Genomic DNA, 14,861 nt, shown 5'->3' on the forward strand with positions numbered 1-14,861 from the left:
TGCCTACATATTGCTGAAATGGACGACAAGTTATATATATATGTTGAGGTGTGAAATATAGATGGAAACATATTTGCTTGAGCGGATGAATAATCCATGGTGATTCGAAAACTTTTGTGCATTTTAATAACGTTGATGATTTCTTCTTTGTGTTATCATGCACAATCATGACACTATAAACTCAAACTTTGAAATTATTCATCTAAATTGGACCAAACCCAAACTATTGGTGGTTTGGGTAATTGGGTTGGTCATAAAAATTTTCATTGTTTGATATGGTTTGAATTTTTTTTCTTAAACTATACTAAACCATAATTGAACACCTCTAATATATTTATATCGGAACTTAAGTCTTAACTCAAACAAAATTACATAAACAATAATATCTAGACTTGAGAGTTGAGAATTATGGGTGAGAAAATCTATTTTAGTTTAAAAACTTTACATGTTTTTTTTTTTCTTTCAGCTTTGTAATTAATCAAATTTGGGTATTGGTTTGTTAGCTTTTATATTTTGGTTATTTTTGTTTGATTTTTACCTGAATGTACAATTTTAATCGAAAAATTGTCGAATAGACGGTAAAAATCATTACATCACAACAAATTTGATGATTAAAAGTTGTGTAAAAATCAGATTAAAATAATCAAAAGTTTAAAGTTAAGGTAACATACCAACACCAAAATTAACTAATTACATGACTAAAAACATAGATAAAATTATAAAACCAAAACGAGTTTTTTTTTTCCCCGAAAAGGGTTTAGTCGATGCTGGCTCAAGGGCACTGCCCTGAGCCAGCCAATGCACGACATGTGTTGGTGTTTTTTTTTTTTTTTTTTTGTAAAAATGAAAATTTGGCTTACTCCAGTCATCTTGCAAACCGTAGTTAGAACCCAAAAATTTGATTTCTTCGCGCTCTCTCGTCATCTCTCCAACCCACCCGCCTTTGCCTTTGGAAAAAAATCCCAAAATTCTAAAAAAAATTGAGCAAACACCTCTCCGTCTACTTTGTTGGATAACAATACATATTGTTTTATTGAAATAGAATCATCCACAATAACTCTTTGCAGGCGAGAGCGAGAACGAGAGCAGAACAATCTTGGATGCATTTTTCTTGGGGAAAGCTCTGGCCGAGACACTCAATGACAGCATAGTCGGCAGATTACAAGCTGAGCAGCATAAGCAAGTTTCAGAAATTCCAGGTATATATTTTATATATGTTGTATGGTCCTCAATAATTGGATCGAGGAGAGTAATGCTCTTTTAGCCTTCAAGGTGGAACTAGGTCACCAAACGGTTTGCACCCTAATAATAGAAATAAATAATTTACTTACTCAGAAAGAAAAGAAAAATCAATGATTGCCTACGTAGGTTCTATACTTAATTTGTTGAATTTGTTTGTGACATTGTTTGTTCCTTTCATTCACTGTTTTTGGGACTTAAGTTGTGACTAAATTTTTAGAACCTTATTTTATTGACAACTTATATATTTTTATTTACATTGAATCATTATTATTTTTATTTATATTTGAATCATTTTTTTTATTTATAGACTTGATGGAAGACAATATTGAAGAGGTTGAAGTTGCAAATTCAGAATATACAATTCCTGAAAATGTTGAGGTATCATCTACCAACTCTATTGTAGATCAATTGGAGAGTAAACTACTTGTTGGTGAAGTAGTCAGAAGTGTCGAAGATGCGTATTTACTCTATTGCAATTATGCGCATGCTAAAGGGTTTAGCGTTAAGAAAGGAGATCAACGCTACTTTCCTGGTACTACTGAATTACAAGCTAAAGATTTTGAGTGTTCATGTGAAGGTAGTAAGGATGAAAAACGTTCTAATAAAAAAGTTCCTGTTTACTTGAAACCGACTAGTAGAAGTAAATGTAAAGCTAAACTCAGAATAACTAGGCAAAAAAGGGGAGAGTGGATGGTTGGTAGGTTTGTCCTTGATCATAATCATGACATGGTTGCAGTTGATCAAAGACATTTGTTGAGATCATCATGTAATATTTCTCATGCTCAAAAGTCCACTTTAGAAGCAATGGTGAATGCTGGGATATCTGTGGCTAATGTTGTATCTTATATGGAAAATGAAGCCCAAGGCCCACAGAATTTGAGCTTTATTCAAAAAGATGTATACGATCACCTTGGTCGTATAAAAAAGCATACAAAAGTTGAGAATGGGGATGCTTCTTCACTACTTCATCACTTTATAAATAAGGCGAATAAGGAGTCACATTTTTATTGGAATGTGCAGTTAGATGATGACAATAGGATCATGAACTTCTTCCTCAGGGATTCGAGATGTCAAATTGATTTTGAGTATTTCGGTGATGTTCTGTCAGTTGACACCACTTATCGAACCAATCGTTACAATTTGATATGTGCACCTTTTTTTGGAATTAATCATCATAAGCAAAATGTGATGTTTGGCTTGGCATTCATGTCGGATGAAACTGAGAGTTTATTCGAATGGTTGTTCAAAACTTTTCTTGATTCTATGAATGGAAAACAGCCTGAAATAATTTTCACAGACCAATGCCAAGCCATGATGAATGCAATTGAAACAGTATTTCCATATTCACACCATCGGTTATGTCAATGGCACATCAATCAAAATGCTCCTTCACACTTAGGGAGTTTGAATGGTGATTCGAGATTTAAAAAATTGTGGAATAAATGCATGAGTCATTGCGAATCTGAGGAAGAATTTGAAGCCACATGGAGGATTATGATTGATGAATACGATCTCAGTGGTCATAAATGCTTAAATAATATGTATGCATTGAGATACAAATGGGCTACTTCATTTAGCAATCATAGGTTCAGTGCTGGCCTTATGGCAACTTCTAGAAGTGAGGGGACAAATGCAGTGTTGAAGAGATTAGGTAACAGCGCCATTTCATTGTATGATTTTGTGCAGAATTACGAAAAAATCCAAAAAAATTGGCGTGATAAAGAAAAGGCAGAGGATACGCGTTGTCATCATACGAAAGCTCCGACAATGCTAAAAAATAATCCATTGTTGAATTTTGCTGCTGATGTTTATACACTTTCCGTGTACAAGCTATTTGAATTAGAATTTATTAATTCTTTGAATATGCGGTTGATTCAGATGCCTTCGGATTTGAGTGAATTCTCCCTTGGGTTTAAAGTAAAATCTCATGATGAGAATTCAAGGGTTAGACAGGTGTTATTCAACAAGCAGACTTTTGAAGTGAAATGCAGTTGTCAAAAATTTGAGTCAATGGGAATACTGTGCAAGCACATTTTGATGATCTTCAATTTTATGAATGTGAATTTTCTGCCAAAACAATACTTGAAAAAGCGGTGGATGAAAAATACCAGAAACAGAATTGTTGATTTTTTTTTGGATGAAAGTGGAAGTGGCAGTAGAAGTCGAAGTGGTCGTGAATCTGAGTTGGTTTTTGTGAACCAAATCATGAGATCAACATATGCTCTTAGCATGAGATGTAAAGTTCATGAAAAATCCAGAAATAAGTTGACAGAAATTCTTGATGGTGCGCTGGAACAAATGGATTATTTGTTTGAAAATCTGAAGTTGGAAGATCCAAAAGTTTGTGACGACGGGGTTCATGAAGATGACAAGCTCGTGCGTAATCCTCCTCAAGTGAAGTCAAGAGGAATCACAAATAAAAACATACAACGTCACTGGGATGATAAAAGTAAGAAAAGGAAAGGAAAGGGAAAAGTTGATCGATCAAGTAAGTTAAGTTGTAAATTGATTTTTTTTACGTGTTTTGTTTTGTTCTGTTATTTTTAATTTTTTTTATTTTTATGTCATGATATAGATGCAAAAGGAGCAAAAAACAAAGGACAAAGTTCACAACCTTCTCAATGCCCGAAAAGCCAAGAAACAAATTATCTCCAACAACAACAAAATCCTACTGTCCCACCATCACAAATCAATATTAATCATCCATTTGAATTTTCATCAATTGGATCTCGATTTCATGTCAATCAACCATATCATTGGGTTATTACTATTGTTTCCCTTGGGTTAACATATACCGATAATTCTCTCATCATCTTACATTTATTGTACTTGAAATGCAGGAAAGTAATACAAATTTATATTCAAATGGTCAGATGAATTTATTCTTATATCAGTTTGAAAATCCTCATTCATTCCAAGTAAGAAAAATTGATAAAGAATGTTAAAGTTGTTTATAAATTTATCTCTCACTTTTTTTTAAATATATTTAGGGACACGCTGATAGTAACCGTAATAGCTCGATATAAGAGTTGCGCGTTGTCTCGGCTTCTCGAAGTAAATTTTAACTGCTGTTAATATTTTTATCGTTGTTGCATTGAAAAAAATAAGTCAGCTTGGGAAGATTCAGCTGAGAGTTTTTAGACCGAATCTTTGTACTGGTTTCATCATATATGGTGGGTAATTAACCTTTTAGAGGGATAAAATGAGCCGTTTAGTTGCTTTGTTTCAAGTTTGAATTGGTCAAAATTCATACAGTTTTTGCTGGTGACTAAGATTGAGAACCAACCCTGCTATGGAGTTCATAGTTTTGTTCTTTTTCTCCTTTTGGTGTATAGTCATGTCCTTTCTATTTTGTAACGCTAAGATTATGTGGTGGTTTGTTGTGTTGTGTTCTTTAATATTTTCTTGGTTTAACCTTATCAAGTTGTTCATGCTAATAACATTAAGATCTCCGTTATAAAACTTAACCTTGTACAATACCATCTTGTGGTTTTCTCTATTGTATTTGACAGGACTTTTGAATAGTAGAATAGCCTCTTTCATTTTAACCTGAAATTTCATGATCTTTTGGTACAATCATCAAATTTCCCTTGGTTTTAGAAGGTTGCTGTCTCGGCTTCTCGAGGTAAATATTTTGCTCCTTTCTTTTGTGTCTAAGCTAAAATAATAAAGATGATGTGGTGTAAAAAATTGGTTTTTGCGTTGTTCAAAACTTTTCTGAATTGTTTTCGTGAATTCTGGTATTTTGCGCTACAATTTATGCCGGTTTTGTGAATTCTGATATTTTGCTGTGTTAGTCTTTTCAAAATTGTTTTAGTTGCTAGAGTTTTGTTGAATTAGTCGGTTTGGTGTATTCTGGTTTTTTTTATAGGAGAAGAGATTTCAAACAAATTATGTGACTTTGTTTCCTCTCATTTGAATTGATCTCTCATTTGCTGTGTTGGTTTTTTCCGAATTGTTATAGTTGCAAGAGTTTTTTTGTAACTAGTTGGTTTCATGAATTCTGGTTTTTTGGAGAGAATGGAGATGTTGGAAGCTGGCAGGAGAGTTGATAAAAGATCAAGAAAGGAGAAAGAACAGCAATCGTCTTCGTCGCCAAGAACATCCTCTTGTGTAGCAAGAGCATTTTTGTATGCTTAATGGAGAAGTTGTCAAAAGTTATAAGAAATATTTTGAAACAGAATTGATCTCTCATTTGATGCGGTGGTTAAGAAATTTTTTGAAACATAATGCTTACTTTTCTTTGGATACGTTTTTATGATGACAAAATTTTGGTTTAATATCAAAGTCGCAGGCGTAGGGGCAAAATAAGAAGCTTAGTTACAGCAATATTTTTGGCAAAAGAAGCTTAGTTTCTTTTCACAATCGTCTAAAATTTTCGCATAAATGCCAAGTCTTAATCTTCGAAAAGTTCCAAATCAACACAAATTTAAGATCGTCTAAAATCTTCGAATAAATGCAAATCAATATACATTTTTGCATAAATGCCAAGTCTAAATCTTCGAAAAGTTCCAAATCAACACACATTTACGATCGTCTAAAATCTTCGAATAAATGTCAAATCAATACACATTTACGATAGTCTAAAATCTTCTAACAAATACCAAATCAATACAAATTTATGTTCGTCTAAAATCTTCGAATAATAGCAAATCTATGAACAGGGAAATTCGATAAAGTCTTCAATCTTCTTTACTGCTGTTCTTCAATTGTCTGCAGATTTTTTTACGCCTCTAAGCATCTCTCGATTTGTGCGGCCGATCTCCCCTTCTTGTTGCTCTTCAATTTCCCTTTTATCCAAAGCCCAACAAATAAAGCCCATCGATCCCTTTAATCAAATTTTCAAATTGATTTTTTTTTTCCAAAATTAGGCAGCGCATCAGCGCTTCGTTCTCGAACAAAAAGCGCTGAATCTCTTCTCCTCTAGCGCTGAATCAGCAGTTCTTCGAAGCAGCGATTTTTCCAGCGGTAGAGATTTAAATTGTAAATTAAGGCATGGTTTGATTTGATGCATTATTAATCTATGTATAATTTATCCCAATTAATTTTGCTCATATTATTTATCTATTTATTAATTAATAATTTTACATTAATTACATTAAATAAATTATAATCTATCCATAAAATCAAATCATGTATTAACTATTTTTTTTTATTTATTTTTGATTTATATTATATTAATTATCTATGAATTACTTATCCTATCAGTCAAACCAAACAGTGTCTAAGAGGATAAAACAACCCTTAAACATTAATGGTTTCGGAAAAATAATCAGAACTTTGTATTAGAAAGCGTAGAGAAATCAGTTGCCCTCCCAAAAAAAAAAACTTCAAACTTTTGATCTGCACCTCTTCGATCTTCCAAACCAAAAGTTTTTCGTAAAGAAAAACCCTCGTAAAGGATTATACAAAAGATTTGAAAATTAATGGTCAATGAGAATGGGAGGATGCAACTTTTTACAGATCTAACCAAACTATTGCTAACCATGGTCAAAGACATCTGATGGTTTTTAAAAAAAGCCCATCCGCTTTTACTTTTAATTAAATTTAAAAAATTTATGACACGTGTCATGCATTGGCTGGCTCAGGGCACTGGCCTTGAGCCAGCATCGACTCACCCCCCGAAAAGTATGAGAATTATCGAATTGAGTATTTCCCCTGATCGACACGTGTCACCAGTTGTTTGTCCGTACCACTTGCCCCGTAGTTATTATTACCTGCTTGCGGGAACAGAAAAATGGACGGGGTCAGCCTGTTGCCGGTCAATCGAGGCACCGAAGATCTCGATTTTAGTGGCTGGAAATGTCAGAGGAGCACGTGGATCCGGGTCCTGCCTATAGTTTTCGGGTCGGGTTCTGGGTCAGCTGTCTTCGATTTTTCAAGTGGCATATTCTTTCTTTTCCTTTTTTGACAACTTTGTCCTTTCTGTTTTCTTTTGTTATATTTGTTTAATTAATTAAATTATTTAATAAAAAAAGTGGCTTTATATTTAATCGTTTATATATAATAATAAGAGTTACGTTTATATCATATATGAACAAAATAAGATTAAACATACAAACGTTACACATTATTTTTTAATTACAAAATTATCTCAAATACGGAAAATTCGATGTTCCACACGGTTTTGTCTATACTACCCCATTCGGGTAGTGCCCGGGATCCAACGGTCCATGTTTTTTTGGACTTGATATGATCTCATTTAAAATGAGATCAAATCAAATTCAAAAAAATATGGGTCATTGAATGCAGCACATAGGCAGTACTCATGTGCTAGCATAGACAAAGCCGCTGCACACAGGATTGCCCTGTGTGCAGCGTGTCAGGCCTTGATTGGCCCAAATGATGTGGGTCCCACATAATTTGTGTGGGGCCCACATGCATTGGGCCAATCTAGGTCTGACAGCTATCCATGGGGCACTACCCTCATGGGTAGCATCGACTTATCCCTCAAATGCACTTTAATTGAAATATTTATTTTAAAAGTGCATATGTGGTCTTTTGTAATTTCAAAAATAAAGTGATCATGTACGTAACGTTCATTGTACATATTTATTTTATCATATAAATTTTGCATGGTAGATTAACTAACCACAATTAATTACATATTTTTTCCTCATTATTTTCATTCCTATCACGAAACAATCAGTGGCGGACCTACATGGTCCCGAAAGGGTGCGATCGCCCCCCTTGAAATTTTAAAAAAATTTAATACTATATACATAATATCATTATTAAATATAAATTTAATTGTAACTGCCTCTTTGAAATTATTTTTAATAAAAACTTAGTACTATGTATATATATATATATCTAAAATATTAATATAATTTTATATTGATTAAAAAGTCTTTGATAAATAAGATAATAATAAATTTATTTTGGGATATAATAAATTTGGCATTATGCTTTTTATTATCCCATATCTTTTTAAAGATCGAAAATGAAAAGTCTTTTTGACTTGAATGTGACAAAGGAAATTTATTTTAATTAGGCATCTGATTTCATCAAGTTAAACATATTTTAGTACCAACTTGATAACTTTATTTTTTTACATTTGAAAATAACAATTAGTTATCTGAAGTTGTTGAGATTAGCGAACTTGCTAAAAGAATGGTTCAATAAAAATATCAATTATATCATTTGGTACACAGATTTACTTTTAAATTTAACATTATTATTATTGTTGCAACTGTAAAGATAGTGTTATCAGCAAAACATCACTTCGTAATAGGTTGGGAGATGATATGTTGTTAAATGATTGTTTGATATCATATATTGAGCGATGTGTGTTTGAGACAGTTGATAATATATGAATTATCCATCATTTTTTTTATTGAGTATTATTCATTATTTTCAGATTATAAAATCTTGGTAAGTGTTATTGTAAAAACATATGAAGTTAATTATATATGACATTTGTTATATATTTTGCGTTGTATTAATTTTTTAAATTTGTTGAGTTCGCCCCTCTTGGTTAAAAATCCTGGGTACGCCACTGGCAACAATCCTTACTATGTCGATCTTTTTCCTTTTCAAAATAAATATTTTGCATTACATGATTTTTTGAAAAATTATTACATATCAAATTATTGCTTGTATAGTTAATGTCAATATACATGATGAAGAGATTGCTATATTTCCGTAAGAAGATATTTTTGTGGGTTAGGAAATTAAAAGTTAAAACAATGAAAATAGGAAAGTCTACGGAAATAATAATAGAAAATGTGATGTTTTGATTATAGAAAAATTTAATAATAACAATAATAATAATAAACGAAATAATAATATTGATTATTTCATGTCACGGGACAAAAACGAAGTAAACCAAATATTCTTTTCACGCGGAATTTTGGGGCTGAGTTGCAATTAGATGTTTGGGATGCCTATTGATGGCACCTCACACAAAGTTTTTTTTTTTTTTTTCCGACAAAAAATTATCATCACGGACGATCTGAATTTACATCAATTTTTTTCAAAAAAAAAGGTACAACAACTTTAAAATCAACCGAGACCCTATGATGAATACTCCGAAAACCATGAAAATGAGCAACGAATACAGAACAAGTTTTTCGGATTTTTTTGTCACAAGAAGAGCTTCAATCGCAGTGGTTCATATACTGCTTTAACCGCTAACAATGCATCGGTGTCAAAAGAGTCAAAACTGTGATAGAGGTGAGTTATATGAGACGATAGATCATCTTAGGGAGCATTCGACAAGGTTCAAAAAAATTATATATATATATATGTGTGTGTGTTATTTTATTCAATTAGCTTAAAATAAAAGCAAAAAAAATATATTATATGAGCTCAATAGTTTTATAGGTAAAAGTACTTTAAATTATTTTTTTACAAAAAAAAAATAAAAATACATGAACATCTAATTACTCAAAAAAATTATGTTGGTTATCATCTATTTCAATTTTATAACACAAGGACGGTATATATTGGGTACGTGAGGTGTGTAAATATGAAACTGTAGTGAAATTGTTGCAGAGTTTGTCACGAAAAGTTCTAAAACAAAGCACAAACATATTGTAATCGAGGTTAGAGTTTAATTCGATCTCTTTGAGACAGTCCCATATATGGTGTTTATGAAACGTGACAATCATGTCTCCAGACACAAAAGCTTTATGTTTTGTGATTATATGATTCTTTATGTTTTGTGATTATATGATTCTAAATCATGAAACAATGCGAACTTTTATGATGTTTTTTGAATTTTTTCCTATGAATAATAAAAGTATTATACACCAATATGGGATGAACGAAAATATGTGTACTTTTTGAGTTTTTGATTGTGTAATGGTCTATTTATATTTCTCTAAAGGTTGGAAGAGCATTTTCGCTAAATTATATTTCAGAGCTTTAGATTTTACGAAGGAAGGAATCCAACGAAAACAGTTCGAGTTTGACCAGTAGTTGAATAACATCTCCGACTATGAGTTTCCGACAACTATGATATTCAATATTCATGACATGATTGTCACTATTTTCCAATGCTCGAAAGGAGCTAGCCATGTCTCTATTGTCCAATGCTCGACCATAACCTCAAATCATGTCCAAGAGCGTAATAGCTTGTTAATTCCTAGTTATGTAACTAGCAAGCATATGTAATGAATCTTTCTTTGTTCTTGTTTTTCTTTTGTTTGAATTTTAGCACGAAGGACAAAAATGATATATTTTCAAGACACAAACTTAATTAGGGAAACTTAATTATATAGGCATGATGGAGTTGTAGCATCCATGCTTCCTTCAAATCCAGTCCGTCAACGCGTAAACAGTTAAAATAGATTTGTTAAACGTTGTCTAATTCCAAACGTCGATCCAACTTCAGTGTATTACATTACTAGTATTTCACCCGTGCGATGCACGGATTATATCTTGTGTATAATATAATTAAATTAGATTAAATGAAAATTTTGAATATAAAATTAAATTGTAAATAAATTTAATTTTACAATAAATAATAAGAATAATGATAAAAAAGTACTTTTAAAAAGAAACAAAAAACTTTTTAAACAAAAATATGTTGTGCGATGCACGTGAAGTTATTTTATAAAATTAATGATAAAAATTATAAGAATGAATATTTGAACGAATAATCGAAATATGGATTATATATCATATAATTAAAAAAACAAACAAATTATCTTAAAATTTTTGAAATACTTCCTTAAATATGCTCCATATGGGAGATTATGTGATGATTGTTTATGAAAATATGTGAGTTTGGATTTGAGATTGAATTGGGTGGTAAATTTTTTCCAAGAAGATGAGAGGAGTGGTTTGATTAAATATGCTCTACATTTGAGAAGCATGGATTATGGGATTGAATCCAAAACTTAATTATAAAATATTTTTTTTAAAAAAAAAGTTGATTCTGGGGTAATTATATATATTATAATTTTAGTATGAATTCACAAATTATATGTTTGTAATATAATATGGAATATGTTAGACTTGCTGGTATTTCATTAAAACTAAATTATATATAAAGTTGATTTAACTAACGAATTATTTTGATTTATTTATTAAATCTTTAATTGATATTGTATATCAATTATCAACAAAGGAAATATACACAAAAATTTGATTGAATGGTCACGATTTCTTGTAATTTTACATTGAATTTTTCAGTTACATGTTTTTTTAATCTTTTATGGAATGTGTCATATTTTTCAGAAACATTTAGAAACTAAAATGTGTATTCATATTAAATATATAATTAAATCAAGAAATTAGATTGATTGATTTATTGATTTTCTAAAGTTGGATTGATATGTTCTATACTTTGAAAACAGAGATTATGAGATTGAATCTCATACTTGTTTGTTTTTCATAATCATGACTATTTTTTGCAACAATAATTAGTAGATATTATTCATAAGCTAACAATGTTATAAAATTTTAAATTTTTTTAATAATAATTATTGCTTTCAATGTACGGTATTTTAATTTTTGTGTATTATTAAGTTGGTTATGTGAAAGAATGAATTTAACGTAGATGTTTATATTTATGGGATTGAATCCCTTACTTATGTAATTTTCCTTTTTCGAATGGTTTTAATTTTGAAAATTTAACTACGGAAATATTCGAAAAGTTGATTGGCCAAGTTGATTGACATGTAATAAATTATTACAATATTCGTATCAATTTTTAGTCTGCATATTTTTAATCTAATATGAAATATCTCATAATAAATCGAATATAAAAGTTGAAATTTAAATTAAATTAAGGAAATTATGTTGATTGATATTGTTTTGAATCTTTAGTTGATACTGTATATTAAGAAAATAAATATATTCGAAATTTTGATAAGATTGATCATACTCTATTGTAATTATTGCATGAATTTTCTAATATATGTTTTTTAATCTGCTCTAGATGGTGTCATATTTGCATGTATTTGATTGAAACTAAAGTATTTATGTAGAGTTTTAAATTAAATTAAGAAATTAATTTTATTATAGATGTTTTGAATCTTTAATTAGGAAAATGCTAGAGGTACAACAAATATCGTGTACAGCGATATTTACAACAATAATATCGTGAGATTTTGCTATTTTATCGCGAGATTTTGCTATTTTATCGCGAGATTTTGCATTTAATGTATCGTGAGATTTTGATAAATTAAATTATTGTATTGAATTTTTTGTGTTGTAAGATTTGTTGTACATATTTCGTTGTACCTGTAGCATTATTCCTTTAATTAATATGTTCTATATTAAGAAATCAAATATTATGGGATTAAATCCAAAACTTGTGATATTTTCCATCATTATGACTATCTTGTGATAAATAATTATTGTTTAAGTGTCCACTTTTTAAATTTTTTTATATCATTAATTGTTTATTTGAAGTTGCATTAATTTAACATAGATGTTTATATTTTATAGAGATTATGTAATACCAAAAGTAAAAAGTGAATGTATTAAAAAAATTATAAATCGGCAATTAAACTTTATTAATAAAATTATTTGAACAATACCAACATAATTAAAAATCCTAGAATTATCAAAATGTTTAAACCAATCAAAACTCATTGACGAATGAAACTCCAACCACTACATAAAATTTGAATTTAGCACTCTATATTTTAAAAAATATATTTCAATCTTTTCCCTTCTTGATGGTAGTTTTTAATTTTTTTTCTATTATTGTTGAAGAAAAATCATTCATCTACGTTTCTTTCACAGTATAATCCTTCAAACCATCTTGTGAAATAAGAGTTTTGCTTGTAAATTTTAATTGTATAGAAACCTCACATTACGACGATAAAACCAGTGGGAAAAAATATTTATTAGGTAATGTAGCAAATTCTTCTAGATGTTATACTTAATTTCATGATTAGCACACCTCCACATCTCCAGTTTATGTCATTTTCAGTTTTTAAAATAAATCGGATTCCTGTAACAATTCGAGAATGTTAAAAAATAATATATTAAATTTGAAATAATGACTTTCGAAGAAAAAATATTATACCTGGCTCTCAAAAAAATTTCCAACGTATTTTTTCTACAATTATAGGGTATGTTACCATTTTGATGACAATATATGTTCCATTATTTCCATGAATTTGGTTATCTCACTTGAATTTTGAACAAAACATTTCGATAAGCTATATATTGAAATTCTTTCAACATTTCTGTAGCATCCATACCATGAAATAATATATGCAAGATTTATATTTAATAATCATCTACAATGAAAAAAATACATTATACTATCAAAAACTTATTTCGTAAACCTGATTTTCGTTTCAGTCTTCAACTCTAAAGATATTTTTTCAAAAAGTTCAGCACACTATCTATCCCAAAATAAGAAAACTTCATATTTCCGGTGATGTCAACAACTCTCACTTGTATTTTGAACCTAGTGAAAAAATGTTTCAAATATATGTTTCATTAAATAATCGGTGTAAAATACACAAATTATGATATGTATGTGTGTTCCCTAAAAAATGGAGAAAATGTTATAATAAAATCGAAGATATATAGATTGAATATAAAAAAAATCACAAAAAGTTTATGTATACCTCAACATCTTAAAATATGCATTTCATCGTGAGATTTTGTTTGTCTTGATATGAAGGTAGATCGTAGAAATGTACTAACCGTAGTTTCAACGCTCAATGTCAATCTAAAAGGTCTAGTTCTCAGATCATTTTAAATAAAGGTATCATTTGCTTTGCAATTGAGTGTTAAATATTTTATTGAAATTTGAAATATTGAATAATATTTTCTGCTCGTAAATAGTATTTATACAGTAAGTATCTTCAAACCAATATTGAAAATTCTTAATGAGTTTTGTTATGTTTTATAATTTTTAATTGTGTCGGAATTATTTTTTGAATTATAAAGATAAAATTGTCAATATTTTGGAAATCAGATATTGTATATTGATTAAAATATTTGAAAGTATTAAGCATAATTTTATTTTTGAATCTTTAAGAATGATTTTTATTTTTTTTTTCGAAATCAATGATTATGTATAGAATGTTGAAATCTCGGAGTTGAGATTTATACATATATATATATATATATATATATGGTAAATTAGAAACATTATGTTATCTATATTGACCATTTAAATGTTTATTGATTTCATATTCATACGGAAATTATATATATATATATATATATATAATATTTTTGGTGTAATTTTAATATTTATCAATATTAATTTTTTTCATTTGAAAGATGGACGTTAATTTTAGTTCAAATTGGAAATATTATGTATTTCTCACACAAATATATAATTTTTTTTATACATTTTATTTGATTTGATGTTATTATGTTATGATAGATTACATGACAAAAGCCCGTTTGATTTCAGTAGACAATAAAGAAAAAATGTTTTTTTTTAAAAAAAAATTCTTTTATTAACTAAAATGTGTTTTATTTAAGCCAAAATAAGTATTTTTTAAAAATTATTTCAGTTTTTACTTTAAAAAGTGTTTTTAAAAGTCAACTTAAAAAAACACTTATTTTTACTTTAAAAAGTATTTTTAAAAGTCTACTTAAAAAAACACTTATTTTTAAAAAAATCTACTGAAATCAACGGACCCTAATTAAATAGTGAAAAAATATGAATATGTCGTATAAACATATGCTAT

At 29.3% G+C, this 14,861-nt stretch overlaps 1 long non-coding RNA gene across 1 annotated transcript; it reads left to right on the top strand.

Moving 5' to 3' along the window:
- The first annotated feature begins 1,143 nt into the window (after positions 1-1,143).
- LOC140893193 (uncharacterized) lies at positions 1,144-5,439 on the top strand. The gene is made up of 3 exons (XR_012153057.1): positions 1,144-1,199; positions 3,584-4,160; positions 4,233-5,439. It is a non-coding gene; the product is annotated as an uncharacterized lncRNA (long non-coding RNA).
- Positions 5,440-14,861: the final 9,422 nt, after the last annotated feature.

The sequence above is a fragment of the Henckelia pumila genome, chromosome 3 (assembly GCF_033568475.1).
Source record: "Henckelia pumila isolate YLH828 chromosome 3, ASM3356847v2, whole genome shotgun sequence".
NCBI classification, from domain to species: Eukaryota; Viridiplantae; Streptophyta; class Magnoliopsida; order Lamiales; family Gesneriaceae; genus Henckelia; species Henckelia pumila.